Source organism: Felis catus, chromosome A1 (assembly GCF_018350175.1).
Source record: "Felis catus isolate Fca126 chromosome A1, F.catus_Fca126_mat1.0, whole genome shotgun sequence".
Lineage (NCBI taxonomy): Eukaryota > Metazoa > Chordata > Mammalia > Carnivora > Felidae > Felis > Felis catus.
In genome coordinates, this window is record NC_058368.1 from 97035370 (window position 1) to 97055666 (window position 20297).

Consider the following 20297-nt stretch of genomic DNA (forward strand, 5'->3'; position numbering starts at 1 on the left):
TACCCAAAATGACAAAACGGAAGAATTCTCCTCAAAAGAAACTCCAGGAAGTAGTGACAGATAACAAATTGATCAAAACTGATTTAAGCAGTATAACAGAACAAGAATTTAGAATGATAGTCATAAAATTAATCTCTGGACTGAGAACAAACTGAGGGTTGATGGGGGGTGGGAGGGAGGGGAGGGTGGGTGATGGGTATTGAGGAGGGCACCTTTTGGGATGAGCACTGGGTGTTGTATGGAAACCAATTTGACAATAAATTTTATATATTGAAAAAAAGAAAAAATTAATCTCTGGGCTTGAAAAAAGCATAGAGGACAGCAGAGAATCTACTGCTACAGAGATCAAGGGACTAAGAAACAGGAGGAGCTAAAAAATGCTATAAATGAGCTGCAAAATAAAATGGAGGTTGCCACAGCACGAATTGAAGAGGCAGAGGAGAGAATAAGTGAATTAAAAGATAAAATTATGGAAAAAGAGGGAGCTGAGAAAAAGAGAGATAAAAAAATCCAGGAGTATAAGGGGAGAATTAGAGAACTAAGTGATGCAATCAAACGGAACAATATCCATATCATAGGAATTCCAGAAGAAGAGAGAGAGAAAGGGGATGAAGGTGTACTTGAACAAATCATAGCTGAGAACTTCCTTAATCTGGGGAAGGAAACAGACATTGAAATCCAAGAGGCACAGAGAACTCCCTTCAGATGTAACTTGAATCAATCCTCTGCAAGATATATCATAGTGAAATTGTGATACAAGGATAAAGAGAGAATTCTGAAAGCAGCTAGGGATAAACAGGCCCTAAGTTACAAAGGTAGACACATAAGGGTAGTAGCAGACCTATCTACTGAAACTTGGCAGGCCAGAAAGAAATGGCAGGAAATCTTCAATGTGATGAACAGAAAAAATATGCAGCCAAGAACCCTTTATCCAGCAAGTCTGTCATTCAGAATAGAAGGAGAGATAAAGGTTTTCCCAAGCAAACAAAAAGTGAAGGAATTCATCACCGCTAAACCAGCCCTACAAGAGATCCTAAGGGGGATTCTGTGAGTGAAATGTTGCAAGGACCACAAAGTACCAGAGACATCTCTCCAAGCATGAAATGTACAGACATCACAACGATTCTAAACCCATATCTTTCTATAATAACACTGAATGTAAATGGACTAAATGCTCCAACCAAAAGACAAAGGGTACCAGAATTGATAAAAAAAAAAAAAAAAAAAAAAGACCAAGACCCATCTATCTGCTGTCTACAAGAGATACATTTTAGACCAGAGGACACCTTCAGATTGAAAGCAAGGGGATGGAGAACTATCTATCATGCTACTGGAAGTCAAAAGAAAGCTGGAGTAGCCATACTTATAACAGACAAACTAGACTTTAAATTAAAGGTTGTAACAAGAAGAAGGGCATTATATAATTACAGGGTCTATCCATCAGGAAGAGCTAACAATTATAAATGTCTATGCTCCGAATAAGAAAGCCCCCAAATATATAAAACAGTTAATCACAATCATAAGCAACCTTATTGATAAGAAAGTGGTAATTGCAGTGTAAGTTAATACCCCACTTACAACAATGGATAGATCATCTAGACACAGAATCAATAAAGAAACAAGGGCCCTGACTGATACATTGGATCAGATGGACTTGACAGATATATTTAGAACTCTGCCTCCCAAAGAAACAGAATATGCTTTCTTCTCGAGTGCACATGGAACATTTTCCAAGATAGATCACATACTGGGTCACAAAACAGCCCTTCATAAGCATAGAAGAATTGCGATCATACCATGCACACTTTCAGACCACAGTGCTATGAAACTTGAAATCAACCACAGGAAAAAGTCTGGAAAACCTCCAAAAGCATGGACGTTAAAGAACACCCTACTAAAGAATGAATGGGTCAACCAGGCAATTAGAGAAGAAATTTAAAAATATATGGAAACAAACGAAAATGAAAATACAACAATCCAAATGCTTTGGGATGCAGCGAAGGCAGTCCTTAGAGGAAAATACATTGCAATCCACGCCTATCTCAAGAAACAAGAAAAATCCCAAATACAAAATCTAACAGCACACCTAAAGGCAACAGAAGCAGAACAGCAAACGCACCCCAAACCCAGCAGAAGAAGAAAAATAATAAAGATCAGAGCAGAAATAAACAACATAGAATCTAAAAAAAACTATAGAGCATATCAATGAAACCAAGAGTTGGTTTTTTGAAAAAAATAAACAAAATTCATAAACCTCTAGCCAGGTTTCTCAAAAAGAAAAGGGAGATTACCCAAATAGATGAAATCATGAGTGAAAATGGAATTATTACAACTAATCCCTCAGAAATACAAGCAATTATCAGGGAATGCTGTGAAAAATTATATGCCAATAAACTGGACAACCTGGAAGAAATGGACAAGTTCCTAAGCACCCACACAGTTCCCAAACTCAAACAGGAAGAAATAGAAAATTTGAACAGACCCACAACCACCGAAGAAATTGAATCAGTTATCAAAAATCTCCCAACAAATAAGAGCCCAGGACCAGATGGCTTCCCTGGTGAATTCTACCAGACATTTAAAGCAGAGATAGTACCTATCCTTCTCAAGCTGTTCCAAAAAAAAGAAAGGGAAGGAAAACTTTAAGACTCATTCTATGAAGCCAGCATTACTTTGATTCCTAAACCAGACAGAGACCCAGCCAAAAAAGAGAACTACAGGCCAATATCCCTAATGAATATGGATGCAAAAATTGTCAACAAGATACTAGCAAATTGAATGCAACAGCGTGTAAAAAGAATTATTCACCATGATCAAGTGGGATTCATTCCTGGGCTGCAGGGCTGGTTCAATATTTGCAAATCAACCAATGTGATACATCACATTAATAAAAGAAAAGATAAGAACCATATGATCCTGTCAATCAATGCAGAAAAAGCATTGGACAAAATTCAGCATCCTTTCTTAATAAAAACCCTAGAGAAAGTCAGGATAGAAGGAACATACTTAAACATCATAAAAGCCATTTATGAAAAGCCCACAGCTAATATCATCCTCAATGGGGAAAAACTGAGAGCTTTTTCCCTGAGATCAGGAACACGACAGGGATGTCAACTCTCACTGCTGTTGTTTAACATAGTGTTGGAAGTTCTAGCATTAGCAATCAGACAACAAAAGGAAATCAAAGGCATCAAAATTGGCAGAGATGAAGTGAAGCTTTCACTTTTTGCAGATGACATGATATTATACATGGAAAACCTGACAGATTCCACCAAAAGTCTGCTAGAACTGATACATGAATTTAGCAAAGTTGCAGGATACAAAATCAATGTACGGAAATAAGTTTCATTCTTATACACTAATAATGAAGCAACAGAAAGACAAATAAAGAAACTGATCCCATTCACAATTGTACCAAGAAGCATAAAATACCTAGGGATAAATCTAACTAAAGATGTAAAAGATCTGTATGCCAAAAACTATAGAAAGCTTACGAAGAAAATTGAAGAAGATACAAAGAAATAGAAAAACATTCCATGTTCATGGACTGGAAGAATAAATATTGTTAAAATGTCAATACTACCCAAAGCAATCTACACATTCAATGCAATCCCAATCAAAATTGCACCAGCATTCTTCTCAAAGCTAGAACAAGCAATCCTAAAATTTGTATGGAACCACAAAAGACTCCAAATAGCCAAAGTAATATTGAAGAAGAAGACCAAAGTAGGAGGTAACACAATCCCAGACTTTAGCCTCTACTACAAAGCTGTAATCATCAAGACAGTATGATATTGGCACAAAAACAGACACATAGACCAATGGAATAGAATAGAGACCCCAGAATTGGACCCACAAATGTATGGGCAACTAATATTTGACAAAGGGAAGAATATCCAATGGAAAAAAGACAGTATCTTTAACAAGTGGTGCTGGGAGAACTGGACAGCAACTTGCAGAGGAATGAAACTAGACTACTTTCTTACACCATTCACACAAGTAAACTCAAAATGGATGAAGGACCTGAATGTGAGACAGGAAACCATCAAAACCCCAGAGGAGAAAGCAGGAAAAAAACCTCTCTGACCTCAGCCACAGCAATTTCTTACTTGACATATCTCCAAAGGCAAGGGAATTAAAAGCAAAAAATTAACTATTGGGACCTCATGAAGATAAAAAGCTTCTTCACAGCAAAGGAAACAATCAACAAAACTAAAAGGCAACCGATAGAATGGGAAAAGATATTTGCAAATGACATATCAGACAAAGGGCTGGTATCTAAAATGTATGAAGAACTCACCAAACTCCACACCCAAAAAACAAATAATCCAGTGAAGAAATGGGCAGAAGACATGAATAGACAATTCTCTAAAGAAGACATCCAGATGGCCAACAGGCACATGAAAAGATGCTTAATGTCACCCCTCATCAGGGAAATAGAAATCAAAACCACACTGAGATGTCACCTCACACCAGTCAGAGTGGCTAAAATGAACAAATCAGGAGACTGTAGATGCTGGAGAGGATGTGGAGAAACAGGAACCCTCTTGCACTGTTGGTGGGAATGCAAACTGGTGCAGCCACTCTGGAAAATAGTGTGGAGGTTCCTCAAAAAATTAAAAATAGATCTACCCTATGACCCAGCAATAGCACTGGTAGGAATTTACCCGAGGGATACAAGAGTGCTGATGCATAGGGGCACTTTGTACCCCAATGTTTATAGCAGCACTTTCAACAATAGCTAAATTATGGAAAGAGACTAAATGTCCATCAACTGATGAATGGATAAAGAAGTTGTGGTTTATATATACAATGGAATACTACTTGGCAATGAGAAAGAATGAAATATGGCCTTTTGTAGCAATGTGGATGGAACTGGAGAGTGTTATGCTAAGTGAAATAAGTCATGCAAAGAAAGACAGATACCATGTGTTTTCACTCTTATGTGGATCCTGAGAAACTTACAGAAGACCATGGGGGAGGGGAAGGGGAAAAAAAAAAAGTTAGAGAGGGAGGGAGCCAAACCATGGGAGACTCTTAAAAACTGAGAATAAACTAAGGGTCGATGGGGGGTAGGGGAGAGGGGAAAGTGGGTGATGGGCATTGAGAAGGGCACCTGTTGGGATGAGCACTGGGTGCTGTATGGAAACCAATTTGACAATAAATTTCATATTTAAAAAAAAACATCAAAGTAGAAACAGTTTGACAGAGACCACCATTGCTATAAGAAAAATAAAATTAAAAACACTGAAAAAATAAATAAATAATAAAAATAAATTTTAAAAAGGCCATAGAAGAATGTATAAATAACCTCTTTCCTTACCCTTCCTGTATATATCTTCCTGTGCTACAACCCTAAGAAGCATTTTAATTCTTAATTCCTAATACACAATAATCCTTGTAGGTATCTACCTTTAATACTGTCCAAGTCATGGCCACTTGGTCCTGCGATAGTACCAAAGTCAGAGTGTTTATGGCCATCTCCTTCACCTCCTTTGCTTCCCAGAGGAGGAGATCCAAGGTCCAGATGGATTCAAAACAGCATTAAAAAGAGCTAAATTCTCCAGAGAGAATCCCATCTACACCACTGGAGGGTCCCAGATGTACTAGAAAGGCAGATGTGACTGTCACAGAGAAATCAATAACTAGGGATTGTTACCTGTGCAGAGCCATTGGGAGTATCTAATGTGGCCTAAGGGGGTGAAGTCACATTCATTTCTGTGAGTCCTAGACCCTTGTCTAGACCAAAGCAAACTGTCTCTGAAATGAATGTATTATCTTCTGGTTTACTTTGACTCTATGTAAAATGGGAGAAAATGACAACAGATAGAGGGATGGGTCCAGGAGATAGTAAATAGGGCTGGAATTTGAAAGTACAGACAGTTTATTTTAAAGGCTCAAATTTCTTGATCTCAAATGAGGACCTCTGCATCTTCTGATGAACTTATTAAAAACCAAATCAAATTTTTGCTGCAGGGAACTAAAATTGCAGATATGTAAACAGGTTTGGGTTAGGCTATACTGGAATCCCAGTTTAAATGTTACAGGGTGACCACTACTGAGTATTTCAAACTTGCCTTAACCTGACTTGCTCTCCTTTCAACTTACCTATATAATGCCTAATGACATCTGTGTTTGTTTTCCTCTTGAAATATTTTATAGTCAGCTCCCAGTAATTGGGCCACAGCTAGCATTTCTTCACCATATTGATTCACCAAGTTGATATCCATTGGTTGTTGACCTCAATAATGGGGAGGACACCTATAGTTTGAGCAGTATCCCTGATGCCTGGACATCCATATGCCAGTGCATATTAAGGACAAACAGATGACTAAGAGAAAACAGGCTCCAAATGGGGATAACATGTCACTATTCAGGCTCCTTTTTCTCCCTGCCCTACAGTCATCGATGGACTGCCCCACTAAGTGGGAGGGACCTAGGTCAATCACTCTGTGCATCAAAGATACACTTCACTGGGTACTGACTGACAGACCCACTAAGATCATCCTTTCTAGAACATCTGAGCATGAGACACCAAGAAGGATACAAAAGACCCAGAGAGAAGAAGCCAAAGCAATGAGACAATGGAAGCCACCAGTAAATACAGGCCATGGGGTAGGGAATGTAGGAAAGAGAGATGGCAGTCAACAGCCTCAGAAGGAGAGAATCACAGTGAACACAACAGAGAGGCAGAGACACACTAGGGCAAAGAGAGTGGACTCATATGTTTCTCTGGTACCTGAACACTGTTCCATACATCTCTGAGGTCTTCTTGGGGGTCTACTGAGGGGGATTCTTCTTCTCCATATTCCTTAAATCCTAACGAACTCAGGGACTTTCCTCCATCAGTGTAGTAATAATGTGACCATTGCTCACAGTATTTGGGAACTTTTTGGGGATTACCTCAAAATCTGATCAAGATTCTCCTGAATGTCCATAAAGCGATATGAAATCTTTTAATTCTGAAAAAGAGGTTTTTGAAAATGGGAGAAGAGTAAAAGAGTAACTCAGAGTCGAATCTTTGAAAGAAGGTAGAGGATCTAATTGAAAAATCTTTAAAAAACAAATTAGATATGATCCTAAAAACAGGATTCTGCAAAGGACCACATAATAAATATTTCAGGCTTTGAGGGCCATATGGTCTCTGTCAAAACTACTAACCTCTGCCATTGTAGCATGAAAGCTGCCATATATGAGGGTGTATAAATGAATAAACATTGCTGTGTTCCAACAAAACATTATTTTTGATCATTGGAATGTGAATTTCATGTAATTTTCATGTGTCACAATATATTATTTTTCTTTTGATTTTTTTCAACCACTTAAAAATGTAAAAACCATTCTTAACTCTGGAGTCATACCAAACAGGCAGTAGGCTGGATTTCACTTGAGGCCCTCTTTGGCTGAACCCTTTTCTAAAGACTGGAAAGTGTCAACAGGTACACCTGCATGTGTGGTGGGGTGTGTGTGTGTACGTGCACATGTGCAAATGTGTTAAAGTGCTCTGAAGCCAAATCCAAAGGAGTTCCTAGACATTTAGCAGAAGTGATCTCACTGAAAAAAGCGATAGCTTCCCAAGGTGATTATACTGAAGTGCAAAATTATTACAATACATACACTCCTTGGGGGCAGAGACTGTGCCTCATGCATTTCAGTTTCGTTCACTTGCCTTACAAATAGTCCACATTCAATTTATTTTTTGCCAATTGAATGCGTTTTAATGAGTTTGTTAAAAGCCATCTCATTACATGATAGCTGTCCCTTGAATACGAACTAACTATTCAAAGATTCTTGAACAATTTAGATCAATGTATCTGAAACAGAGTGTTAAAATACTACCCATCATTAACATTTGGTTTATTCACTAGTAATTCCAATCTGGAAAACTGTGATCTGTCTTTGAAAATGTCTTTTTAATTTAAAAAATTATAGGGGCGCCTGGGTGGCACAGTCGGTTAAGCGTCCGACTTCAGCCAGGTCACGATCTCGCGGTCCGTGAGTTCGAGCCCCGCGTCAGGCTCTGGGCTGATGGCTCAGAGCCTGGAGCCTGGTTCCGATTCTGTGTCTCCCTCTCTCTCTGCCCCTCCTCCGTTCATGCTCTGTCTCTCTCTGTCCCAAAAATAAATAAACGCTGAAAAAAAAAATTAAAAAAAAATATTTATTTATTTATTTATTTATTTATTTATTTATTTATTTATTTATTTATTTATTTTGAGAGAGAGAGGGAGGGAGAGAGTGTGAGCAAGAGAGGGTCAGAGAGAAGGAGAGAGCGAATCCCAAGCAGGCTGCACAGTGTCAGCACAGAGCTCTATGCAGGGCTTGAGCCCATGAACTGTGAGATCATCACCTGAGCTGAAATCAAGAGTCAGACACTTAACTGAATGATCCACCCAGGCGCCCCTAAAAATATCTTTTAAAACTAACTTAAAACCTAGTCATTTTTTTCTATGTTATCAAAATTCTATTTGACAACAGAAATATATCATTCATACTTTAAGCTTCCAACCAAATTAGGATAGCCTGAGACTTGTGATGTAGTCAAAAGTTAAGTTGGTTTTTGACTCTACAATAAATACTCCTTCTATAGATTTTTAGCATGACCCTCCCTTAAAATCAGAAGTACAGATAGCAACACAAACTATAAGCAGCATCACAATGCCTCAGACTGATAAGTCAAACACTTGTAACCCAAAAGTAAAGTTTTATGTGTGTGTTGCTTTTTAAGTTTCAAAGATTTTGCCTTTATCCTCAATCTGGGCAACTTACGACATTTTCTACAAAACATTTTTGGAAGGTAAGTTGAACTCATGAAACTGTTGTCAAAACCTTGCACTTTCTCTCTTCTCCCTCTGTGCCACTCCCTCCTCCTCTGCCCCCAACTCCCCATAAACACACACATAGGCACACACACACATATTATACACTTTCTTTCCAGGATGGCCCATCTATTATGACATTTTCTCTAAAAAAATTTCTTTCAGATCCAATTTGCCTTCACAAAAGCCCAATTGAGAGAGATCACATCCCTGGAATGGCCAAGATTATCATGATGCCATAAACAGAAACAAGAGCGAAGAGCCCTAGCAAACAGTCCCTACTGGGGGACAAGAGATGACCCCTTTCAGCTGAGCTCCTCCGCAATGATGCTCTCTGCCTGCACATTGAGGGACATGCAGCACTCAGGGTAGTTTTATGTGAGGGAAGGCCACTGTGAGCCAGGCAACCCAGAGTTGAGTTTCAGACCAAACTGAAAACTAGAAAGAGTGCCATGGTCTGTCCCCCACACAGCTGTGTGATTACCGTCCCACCTCCCCCATGCCACTCATGAACTTCAAGAGACATCCAGCCATTATGGGTGGCCCTGAACAGCTGATCCACCAGCTTTGCCACAAAAGGGAGTGCTAGCAGCCCTTTACAGTGACTGGATCCTGTTGTGCAAGGTGGGTGGGGGGGTGTGCAAACATGGGCCATTGGATGGGTCTCTCAACAGGGCAGTGTGCCTGCAGCCATATTCCATACAGCAGCTGCAGTAATGTCTTCAAAACAGACATCAGACCATGTCACTCCCCTTATCAGTATCCCCCAGTGGCCTTCCATTATTCATGGGATGAAAATCCAAATTTGTAAGCAGGGTGAGCTAGACTCTTGTCTAGACCATGGTGGGCTCCTCTTGGGTGGCCTCCATCATTGGGCCTCCAATCATTGGCTTCCCCTGCCTTCCTGCTTCTGGTTCCTTTCACCAGCAGGAGGAATCCATGGGAGCTTTGAAACATGGAGGGGAATGAAGGGATCGTTCCCCCCGCCCCCCATAAGCCTCCTCCCTGCCAGTTCACAGTCACCAGCCCTGGGATACTGCACTAACCCCTGTTGCTTTACCTTAACCCTGCCCACATCAAAACCTTCTCCAAATAACCCAATTTTAGTGTGCCTTTGGTTTCCTGCCACATATGGCCTAAAATGCCCTGAATGATCTGACCTTTGCCTCCTATTCCCACTTCATATTATTGAAACTACTCTCACTCACCTCCTCCCAAGCCACTTGGGCTTTCTCTATGGTTCTTAAATATTTCAAGCTTGTCCCTATCCCTAGACCTTTGTCTTTGCCTAAACTATCCCCTCTACCCTACCCCACTCCCAGCCATTTACATGCCTGTCCTCCCCATCTTTCAGGGATCAAGAATTCTCTCCTCAGGCCTTCCCACACCACCCACCCCATCAATCTCTACAACATCACACTGCCTTTTTTGTTTTTAAAGCACAGAGAACTATCTAAAATGTCCTGTTTATTTCTTTGCTTATTTAGTTTCTGTCTCTCTTCTCTTGCTCTCCAAGACAGCAAGTATTTTCTTGTCTCCTTCCTGTTCACCCCTTTAAACTCTGAACCAGAACCATTCCTGATACATAGAAATGATTACACAAAATGATACACAAAATCATTTTATCTTGAATTAATAAATAGCATATAATATGTTCAATCTACCATGGGAGAAAGGGAATAGAGCTACAGAGAGGCCAGGTTGAAGAAAATCATTAAACCTATCCTGGAAAGTTTTAAGTAGTCTTTCAAGAGTAGCAGATTATTAAATTATCAATGATTTTTCTCAATCAATAAGTACTTCAATCAATAAATGCCAGTCATTGGGAAAACCACAGTAAGCAAGATAGATCTGACCCTCCATGGGGTGTATAGCAATTTGGTAAGAGAGATAAGTGGACAAGGAATCAAGGGTATAACAACTCCCTTTGGGAAAGTATAGGGTAATATGAGACACAAAGAGAGGGCCAAGGAGACTCCAAAGGCAGAGACTCCTAGACTTAACCGACCCAAAAGACCACACACTCTCAGTGGGTAGAGGGACAGAGGAAACCAAGGCTTTGCAGAAATATCCACTACCATACAGAGTGAGACATGTTATTGAGTACATCTCTACCTACTCACATACCACCCAGTCCTCCTCTGGGCCCTCCACACCTGGGAGCATTATATTTATTGGTGAGGAACCTCCTTTCTATGTCATTGAACTGTGGTTCATACATATTATCTCCAGCTCTCTCATCAGTGTTTTAGAACAGGAGTCATGTTTTATCGCTCTCGGCACACATCACAACACCCAGCAGAGGGAAGGAGGTGAAATCACCTCCCCCCAAAATAAGGTTTGAGTGCAACCAAAGGTCCACTAAACAAAACCAATAATACATACAGCCTTTGTATCTTATCTAGGAATAATGAATTGAGTCTGATTATATAATTCTTTTAAAGGGTTGATGGAAATACTACAACACTGTGTTGTAATATTTAATACTTAAAAACAAGAAATCCAGGGGGCACCTGGGTGGCTCATTCAGTTAGACCTCCAACTTTGGCTCAGGTCATGATTTCACAGTTCACAAGTTCCAGCCCTGTGTCAGGCTCTGTGCTGACAGCTCGGAGCCTGGAGCCTGCCTCAGATTCTCTGTCTCCCTCTCTCTCTCTGCCCCTCTCCTGCTCATGCTCAGTCTCTCTCTGTCTCTCAAAAATAAATAAACATGAAAAAAAAGAGAGAGAGAAAAAAAGAAATCCAGGATCTCTTTTTTTAAAGATTTTCTTTTTAAGCAATTTCTACACCCAATATGGGGATTGAACTCACAACCCCAAGATCAAGAGTCTCATGCTCCAATGAGTTAACCAGGTGCTCTTCCAGGATCTATTTTTTCACTCCAAAAGAAAATACTTAGGTCTATTTCTCTGAATAAGGAATCTGCATGCGGTTCCCATCAGGGCAGCAAGAGGCAGGATGATGAAAGTGGTGAAACCTTGGGTGGGTCTTCAAATACCAAGGTGAGAACCTGCCAGTCAGACCACCTCGGCCACTAAGGCTTATTTGTGATGTCACAAGACAGGCCCTTGTAAGGTGAAAATCACCCAGGTATTCACACTGCCTCGCAACAGAAAAGAAATCAGAGAACTGTCGAACACTTGGCCTCCAGCTTTAGCCCACTTTCTGCCATTTCTACGTGAAGTCACTCAAGACCTGTCGGATTAAATGACTTCCCAAGGCCACACACACAGCCTGTGAAGGGCAGAAGGGGAAACAGAGTCACCAGGGTAACCCCACGACTCTTTTGAGGAAAAGAGCTCAGTTATTTGGTCACTGGAAAGCTGGGAAAACAGTCTCTCATTGCTCACAGCTTTCCTCTGGAATCTGCAGCAGCCACACGCCTGAGGTAAATTGGCTTAACAGAGTTTCTTGAGGCGCGGTTGTCACCTTGTCTGAATGGCATGAGGTGATTCTCAGAAAGGGAAAACAAATGAGGAGTTTCTGGCTCAGTGCTGAGGAAAGTTGAAACCCATTCAACCCTCAGCTTTTCAGCATTGCTAGTGTATCCTTTTAACGGTGATTGCTTCAACAAGCATTGTTGAACTGCATTAAGTCGGGATCAATCCATCGCACAGCTCTGAGCCTACAAATGCATGTTGCAGTGCGTTTCAGAAATGACTCACTGAATCCATCTTTTTTCCTCTAAAAAGCATACAGGAATCGGTCTTTCCCTGAGATGAACTCACAATTTGAGCCAAAAGTGGATCCCCCACCTTTTATACGGACCACCTCCTCAATTTCACCCCCTATCCTCCTTCTATTTCAGCCAAAGTCCCCATAACAAGAGCGGAAAGGGAAATTCGTCTTCCTCCCAGGCTGCGGCTTTGACTAGGACCCCCACCTGCTACCAAGCTTCACCTCAATCCTTGTTATATCCAAAGGACACTTCAGGCAATGACTGAAGGAAAGTAGGGTGAAAGCGGACAGTAGGACAGAGATAATGTCTACACGGTGTACGTTTAAGAACATTAATGGGATCAGAGGCAAAGCACTCAAGGTCTTGAGCCTGCATATCAACAAAGGAGGAAGAAGAGGCCAGCTGTGGGTTCAGGGGTTGGCAGGGAGATGGGGTATGCCCTGCCCTGATCTGCTGTGGAGTTACCCAAGGGAGCCTCGCAGCAAAGCTCCCCTAGCATGCATGGGGCTTTCCCCTTTACTCAGACTGCCCAAATATGTTTTCTTTTTTTTTTTAATATGAAATTTATTGTCAAATTGGTTTCCATGCAACACCCAGTGCTCATCCCAACAGGTGCACTCCTCAATGCCCATCACCCACCCCCCATCAACCCTCAGTTTATTCTCAGTTTTTAAGAGTCTCTTATGCTTTGGCCAAGTACGTTTTCAAAGATGACCCAGAACATCTAGAGCACCCCAGCGACACTGCATTGGTAAACCAGGAGTCGCACAGCAACAGCTCTACTCACATAACGGAACAAGTCACACACCACAGGGGACAAGCCGAAAACAACTGATGCTTCATTTGCTACCCATTCAAACCTCATCTGCACGCTCATTCTTCCCTGCCTCTTGGAGGAAATCTCCGGAAAAGCCCTCAATTTTTTTTTTCAGTTTGATTGAAGCACAAGAACAGTTTTGTTTTGGCAATGATTGCCTACTCAAACACGAAAATCAACACCAAACTATCTAATTTAGAGTCCCTTTCCATCTCCACTGTTGTTGTTTAGGCCTAGAAATAAATGTAAGGGGGGTGGAGGGGAGGCCTGCTGCACTGGCTCTCATGTTCCCAGCTTTACACTTCCAGGCCTCCTCTCTCGAGCCAGAGTCCAGCCCAAGGGAGGAAGGCACTCAGGAATTGGACACAGTCTGAGCCTGGCTGGTGATCCAACATTTGGCGATCATTAACCCTGCTCTTTGTCTCGTGAGGTCAGTGGAGGGGAACGCGGAGACCCCCTGGAAGCAAGGTCTCAGATGTGGGTGATGCCACCTCCACTGACAGGCCACTTCTGACCCTCTCAGCTCCCCGACCCCCAGCAGACCACCCATGCAGACTCTCCTGTGTTGTCATATCACCTGGGCTCCCTGGCCACATCCTGGTCAGCTCCCCTCCGCCGCCAGCCTTGCAGACCCACACGCACCCCACGAAGACGCATGCCTTTGGTCTTGCTACTGAAGGGGGAGAAATGGCTCCCACGTAGGCTTCTGAGGGTGTCGTGCTACCAGGTACACAGCTCTAGCTACCTCCTCAGCAGTGGTGAGACACCCATCCCTCGTGCCCACGGACTCCACAGGAGAGCTGGCAACCTGCGAGCGGACTTCTTGAAACCCCTCTCAGCGTGAGATGAGGGCGGTGAGGGGGGAGGGAAGAGAAGCCCATGGCTCTTCCATGGTCTTCCCCCTCCTTTCAGCCCCTCTCTTGGGTGCCCTCCAGGTCAGGTGGTGAAACCGATTTTCAGCCACTTCCTCAGCCAGTCCTGCGTGGGAGATCTGACACTCACTTTGAAATGTGGGGTTTCTGTTGTTTTCTACTCGGCCCTTAGGACCTCAGCAAAAATTAAGACTCCCATTTTGACAGCTGATTACATAATCACAGTACTGCCTGCTGTCAAATGGATCCCTTACCTGAGTCTGGGCGGAAGTGAAAAATAGAAATCTTACTTAGATAACCGACCCCTGTACTTACATATGAAGGTTCTTGCCTTTGAAAAAGTTCCCGGCCCGATTGTTCTAGATAGACCTCACTGTTACAGATGGCACAGGATAGTATCGAGTGCCTAATGGAATCTGATGGGATTCCCCCCCCACCCCGGTTTTCTCAGCTTTAATTACTAAGGGCCATAGCTGTGAACAAAGGCATTAAGCAACCACATTCCAGGGCAGAGAATTTCCATTAGTTGTGGCCAACTCCACCTCACTGTGTCTTGCCTTCTCTCTTTCTATTTCTCTGTCTCTGTCTGTCTGTCTCTCTCTCTTACACACACACACACACACACACACACACACACACACACACACACTGCTATGCAACAAATTACCACAAAGTTAGTAACTTCAAACAACACACATTTATTCTCTTATAGTTCTAGAGGGCGGAAGCCCAGTACCAGTTTCACTGGATCAGAATCGAAGTGTCAAGAAGGCCACACTCCTCCCAGAGGCCTCCTGGGGAGAATCTGCTTCCCGCCTTTTCTAGCGCCTAGAGCTGCATTTCTTGGCCTATGGTCCAACCTCCATCTTCAAGACCAGAAGCACAACATTTTGCTTCAGTCACCACATGACCTCTGACCCTCCAGTCAAATCTTGCTCAGCTGCCCCTCAGAGGAACACTGGTGATTCCATTTAGGTCCCATGGGGATAATCCAGGCAATGTCCCCATCTCAGGGTCCTTAATTTTAATGACATCTTCACAGTCCCCTTTGTCATCTAAGAGCTACCAGGATTCAAAGACAGCCTCCCAAGATCAGGACCTGGATATCAGTGGGGGGCATTATTCAGTTTTCCACAAGGAAAAGTAGTGTTCAGGGAAAGAGAATGCTCTCTCCCCGGCTCCTGCCTCAAAGCCAAGTAAGAGAGACCTCTAAAAAATCAGGCACGTGGATGACACTATCAACTGTCACTGGGCTCAAACCATGCTCTCTTACTTGTGCAAGTGTAAAGGTTGAAAAGCTACACATTCACCCTGGTGGCTTCCTCGAGAGCCAGAGATCCCATGTGGCAGAGCTCTAGCCAATGAGACCTATCCGGAAATCTCACAATGCCAGCCACCCTCTTCTTCCTGGCCTTGGAGATGGGAGGGGAGAGCAGAAACTACAGCAGCCACCTCTGAGGGAAAGCTCAGGAGACTGGCCGAGGTGTTGGCCCTGACACCTCTGAGTCACTAAACTGGTTCCAACCACCAGGGACACCCGTGGGTGAGATCACCAGCTTTGGGGTCAGGCTGATAGAGACAGATCCCAGCCCCACTTCTCAATGGCTGAGTGACCTGGCGAAAAATCACTCATCTTTTCCTCCTGTCATCACGAAGAGGAAATGAGCTCATGCAAATCAACACCCAGCATAAGCACTCGGCACCTATTAGCTACGGCATTCTTTCTAACCCAACCCAATTAAAAGTGTGTGCCAATTCCTTACTGAGAAGGGAATTCACAATTAATATAATTAATATAGTCAATTCTGCCAAAACACACGATGCAGAAACTTCAAGTCCTATGGCCTATCCAGGGACAAAAGGAACCAGAGAGCAAATGGAATCCAAGAGGTCTGGGCACCAGCTGCTGAACTGGGGAGAGACTGGGGTTTTCTACCTGTAGCACAGCAGCCACTGGCGTCTGCTGAGCACAGCACCCAGACCTCCACGTCCACCCACACCACAGTCAGAGTCCCTGAAAACCCTCTCTCATTTTGCCCCAGTCACAGGAATGGGATGAGAGAGTTTCCGGGACACAAGACCAGAGCTTAATTTTCCCTTAAAAAAAAAAAAAAAAAAAAAAAGCAAGATGACCATTTTCTTTAAACACAGGCAAGATGACTTCTTTAGGGTCGTTAGAAGGAGTGCATCATTCCAATGCTCTTTCTATTTATGGGTTGCTGAAACAGGGCCACATGGATTCAGGGACATGATTTTCAAGACAAAATGGGCATCAAAGGAGAATAAGCGAACAATCTAATTTTGGCCATTATTAGGACATCTCATTATTGTCCCCTCTTGCTAAGATACACCTGTGGCTCTCTAGGAGTGTTTTCTCCACCGACACCCTAAAATAACTCACCCTGGGGAAGACAATGTGCATTGTAGAGAGTGTGTGGGTTGCAGAGAAAATGCCAGGTCCCTAGGCACTCACTGCAGTGGGTGGGGGGCACAAAATTTGGACAGCTGAGGGGGTCAGCCAGGCAGAAAGGGGGCTATGAGCAGGGGCTAGAGTGGACAAGAGCATGATAAGTGAACCACCAGGAAAAGAAGATGGCCTGACTGGTGGAGAAGCAGCAGCAAATCCAATGTCAGCAGAAATAAGCTTGGACAGATGGGGGGAGTGACATGAAAATGAGCAGTGAACTATAAAACTTTTTATTCCCCAGAGAACGAAGAAGGCAGTGTAACATCTGGGACATTTCTCATGTGGCCATTTGGGATTGCCGATCTTTTTCTAGGGGTCTAAAATGATGGCCAGGATTGGTGGGACTTCCTGAGGGTACCCAGAAGGTTCCCATGGCTCCAGACCAATACGTAGGATTTCTGGGAACAGCAGAGCACCGTCACTTTGCAGTTTGGAGAAATTTAAAAGCATCTTACTACCACCCTCTGGAATAATGTGACCCAAAGACGTTCTGTTTGTAGTATTGCAAAATGTTCTCGTTTTTTTTCTTTTCTTTTTTCTTTTTCTTTCTTTCTTTCTTTCTTTCTTTCTTTCTTTCTTTCTTTCTTTCTTTCTTTCTTCCTTCCTTCCTTCCTTCCTTCCTTCCTTCCTTCCTTCCTTCCTTCCTTTCTTTCTTTCTTTTTTTTTTTTTCGAGAAAGCCAACTCAGCATAAGCTCACCTTATCTCCTTCCTGTCGCTTGGAAGGACAAGAGCGCTTCAGGTAGGAAAATAAAGATGCTGCTATTAGGAAGCGCCAGTGGACGAGTGGGATGTACTGGGGCCTCACCTGATTTATCTTCACTAATGGCTTCTAGGAGGAGAGAGACAACAGTGAGTACAGATCACGTCGCAGGTAATGTTTTGCTTCACAGAATGCTTTGCCTCATTTTCCTGCTGCCTGTACAGGCTGCAAATGAGAAAGCGCCCAGCTGACAGCCTGCCTTCTGATTTATAGGAAAGGTCATTTAATCCCAAGTAAGCATTTTGCTCACTATGAAGCTGTCCCGTCTTTACCACCCCTCTCCCTGTTCCCTTTAGCTTTCCTGGAGACTGTGATCTGTACCTGTAGCAGGAGCAAAATGGAAATATTCTAGTGATTATTGCTCAAGGTGACCTGATGGTGTGAATATGCAAAATTCTGAGGGGAGTAATTCAAGTCATATATCTATGACTCTCATAATTACTTTGAATATGAATATGATGATACTATACATTTGTCATGCATGTGGCTAGAATATTCATGGAATCAAACAGTAAACACTATTTGGATCAATGAGATTTTCATCGAATATTTATGGTGTTCCCAAAGAAGAGCCTGGATTCTGGAAAATACAACAATATTAGGAAATGTAACCCATTTTCCCTTACTTAACTTCTGAGTTTTAAACTACTGTCATATAGGGGCGCCTGGGTGGCTCATTCGGTTAAGCATCAGACTTCGGCCCAGGTCATGATCTTGCAGTCCGTGAGTTCAAGCCCCGCGTCAGGCTCTGTGCTGACAGTTCAGAGCCTGGAGCCTGTTTCAGATTCTGTGTCTCCCTCTTTCTCTGAACCCTCCCCCATTCATGCTCTGTCTCTCTCTGTCTCAAAAATAAATAAACGTTAAAAATAATAATAATAAACTACTGTCATATAATGAGTTTAAAAACTGCAGAGAGGAGCACCTGGGTGGCTCAGTTGGTTGAGCATCTGACTCTTACTTTTGGCTCAGTTCATGATCTCATGGTTTTTGAGTTTGAGCCCTACATCCAACTCTGCACTGACAGCAAGTAGCCTACTTGGGATTCTCTCTCTCTCTCTCTGCCCTGCCCCTGCTCTCTCTCTCTCTCTCTCTCTCTCTCTCTCAAAATAAATAAAAATATTTTTTAAAATATACTAAAAACTGCATAGAATTATTGTAGATAATTACAATACTTTTTAAAGTGTACCCTTTAACTGTAAATAATGACCTATTTCTCCTTCCAAGTACTTAATGACATCATTTTCAATTACCAGAAACCCCCAAGGATAGAAAATAACAGAATCTCAAGACAATTACCTTCCTTAGAAGCAGAACTGAAACAAAAACAAAAACAAAACCACCGCCACCAGAGATATCAGAAAATAAATGAACAGAAAGAGATATTTACATCTCCTCAATAAAGGTCCATCATCAGAAAGCAAGAACATAAATAAAAGCAGAGAAGAACCCCTTGCACTTGCCCACAAAAAAAAAAAAAAAATTGCTGAAGTGTCCAGAACCTCACACTCTATAACACTTTCTATATTAAAATAGTCTATCACATCTGCCAAAAGACCAAGGTGAAAGCAGAAGGTCACTGGCGATCTTAGCTACTGTGTAACTGTTTGCCCAATACGAAAGTTATCAAGGAGGGTGTCCTGTGATTGGGACCTGGAGGAAGAGATCTGGCACAGTGGTCCAGCATGTGCACCTGTCAAAATCACAAGTAGGAACACCAGACCTGTCCAGGGAAAGCTTGCCACGAAACCTCAGTAAAAGCCCCAGACTGTCTCAACCCAGTGCTCTGATTATTCCTCTTCAGGTTCTAAAGGCTTATTTTCAATTCAAACGGCCATTCACAAAATTAAATTGAGCCCATTTTGAAACCCAAATCTCATGAGACAATGTATGCCAAGATAATACTTCACCCTGTACAAATGTGTTCCTTTTCTTGCTTTCCCTTGATCCAATTCCATCAAAGCAGTTCAGTTGTGCAATTCTATTAAGACCATTATTTGTCTTGCATTTGACATATCCACTTGACTTGTGTATCAGCTAACCTGGGGGGAAGAAACCTTCCCTGAAGGCATTCCTGCCTTTCATGATAAATCGTTTCAGATTTCCCTTTGATATCCGCTCTGATATTTTGTTGATTTGGACCTCAGAACATCTTGTGATTTCTGGGGTTATTTTACCCTTCATAATAATACGGTTGCTTTGTATCAGAACAAATCTCTATAGATTTCTAAAAATAAGTTCAGTTTTAGCATTCACTGAGTTATGCTAATTCCCTAGCACCTGAAAATTTTGGTTCTTCTCCAAGGAATGGTCATCTGTCATGGTTAACTTGCTTTCCAGAAATTTTTCATGTTAAAAAATATATGAGTTTACTCTTTCAGCCATGCAGAATCACCGTTTTACTTCAGGGACCTAACTGCCACGGTAAGCATCCCAAGTCTGCAGAGTAGACCAAGGCTTGTTCTGGTATCCGTCTTTCCCAAAATGAGAGGCTCCTGAAAGTGGAAAGTGATATTTTGCTGAAATACATCTCGGCCACATTTCCCACAGTGAAAGACACTGGTCTTCAAAGCAGGCTATGGACACCCCGAAGGATAACACGAAGACACTCTGAGAAGTGTGAGGCAGATTATCAACCCTCAACTTCTCTAGGCACACGTTCTTAACGTTGGTTTCCGTGAACGGCGCCTTTCACAATACATGGCCAGTCTTACCCCGGTCCGTTTTCCCAAAGGGCCAAACTGGGTAACTGAAAAATGAGACAAAATGAATGTTCTTTTAAGCAAAAGGCATCTTAACCATCTCCCCTAATACATTTCATTATGGAATGCATTTTCAATAAAAATTTTACTTATGTGGGGCCCCTGAGGTGGCTCACTGGGTTGAGT

At 42.3% G+C, this 20297-nt stretch overlaps 1 protein-coding gene across 4 annotated transcripts in view; it reads right to left on the reverse strand.

Moving 5' to 3' along the window:
* Positions 1–20297, reverse strand: part of DTWD2 (DTW domain containing 2) — a 462321-nt gene that overhangs the window by 133290 nt on the left and 308734 nt on the right. The window contains exon 14 of one of the 4 annotated variants that reach the window (XR_006598142.1): positions 18510–19904. The exons of the other annotated variants lie outside the window; for them this stretch is intronic. The gene's annotated coding sequence lies outside the window, so the exon portion shown is untranslated. Of the gene's footprint in view, positions 1–18509; positions 19905–20297 lie in introns of those variants that run through there. 4 annotated transcript variants of the gene reach the window in all.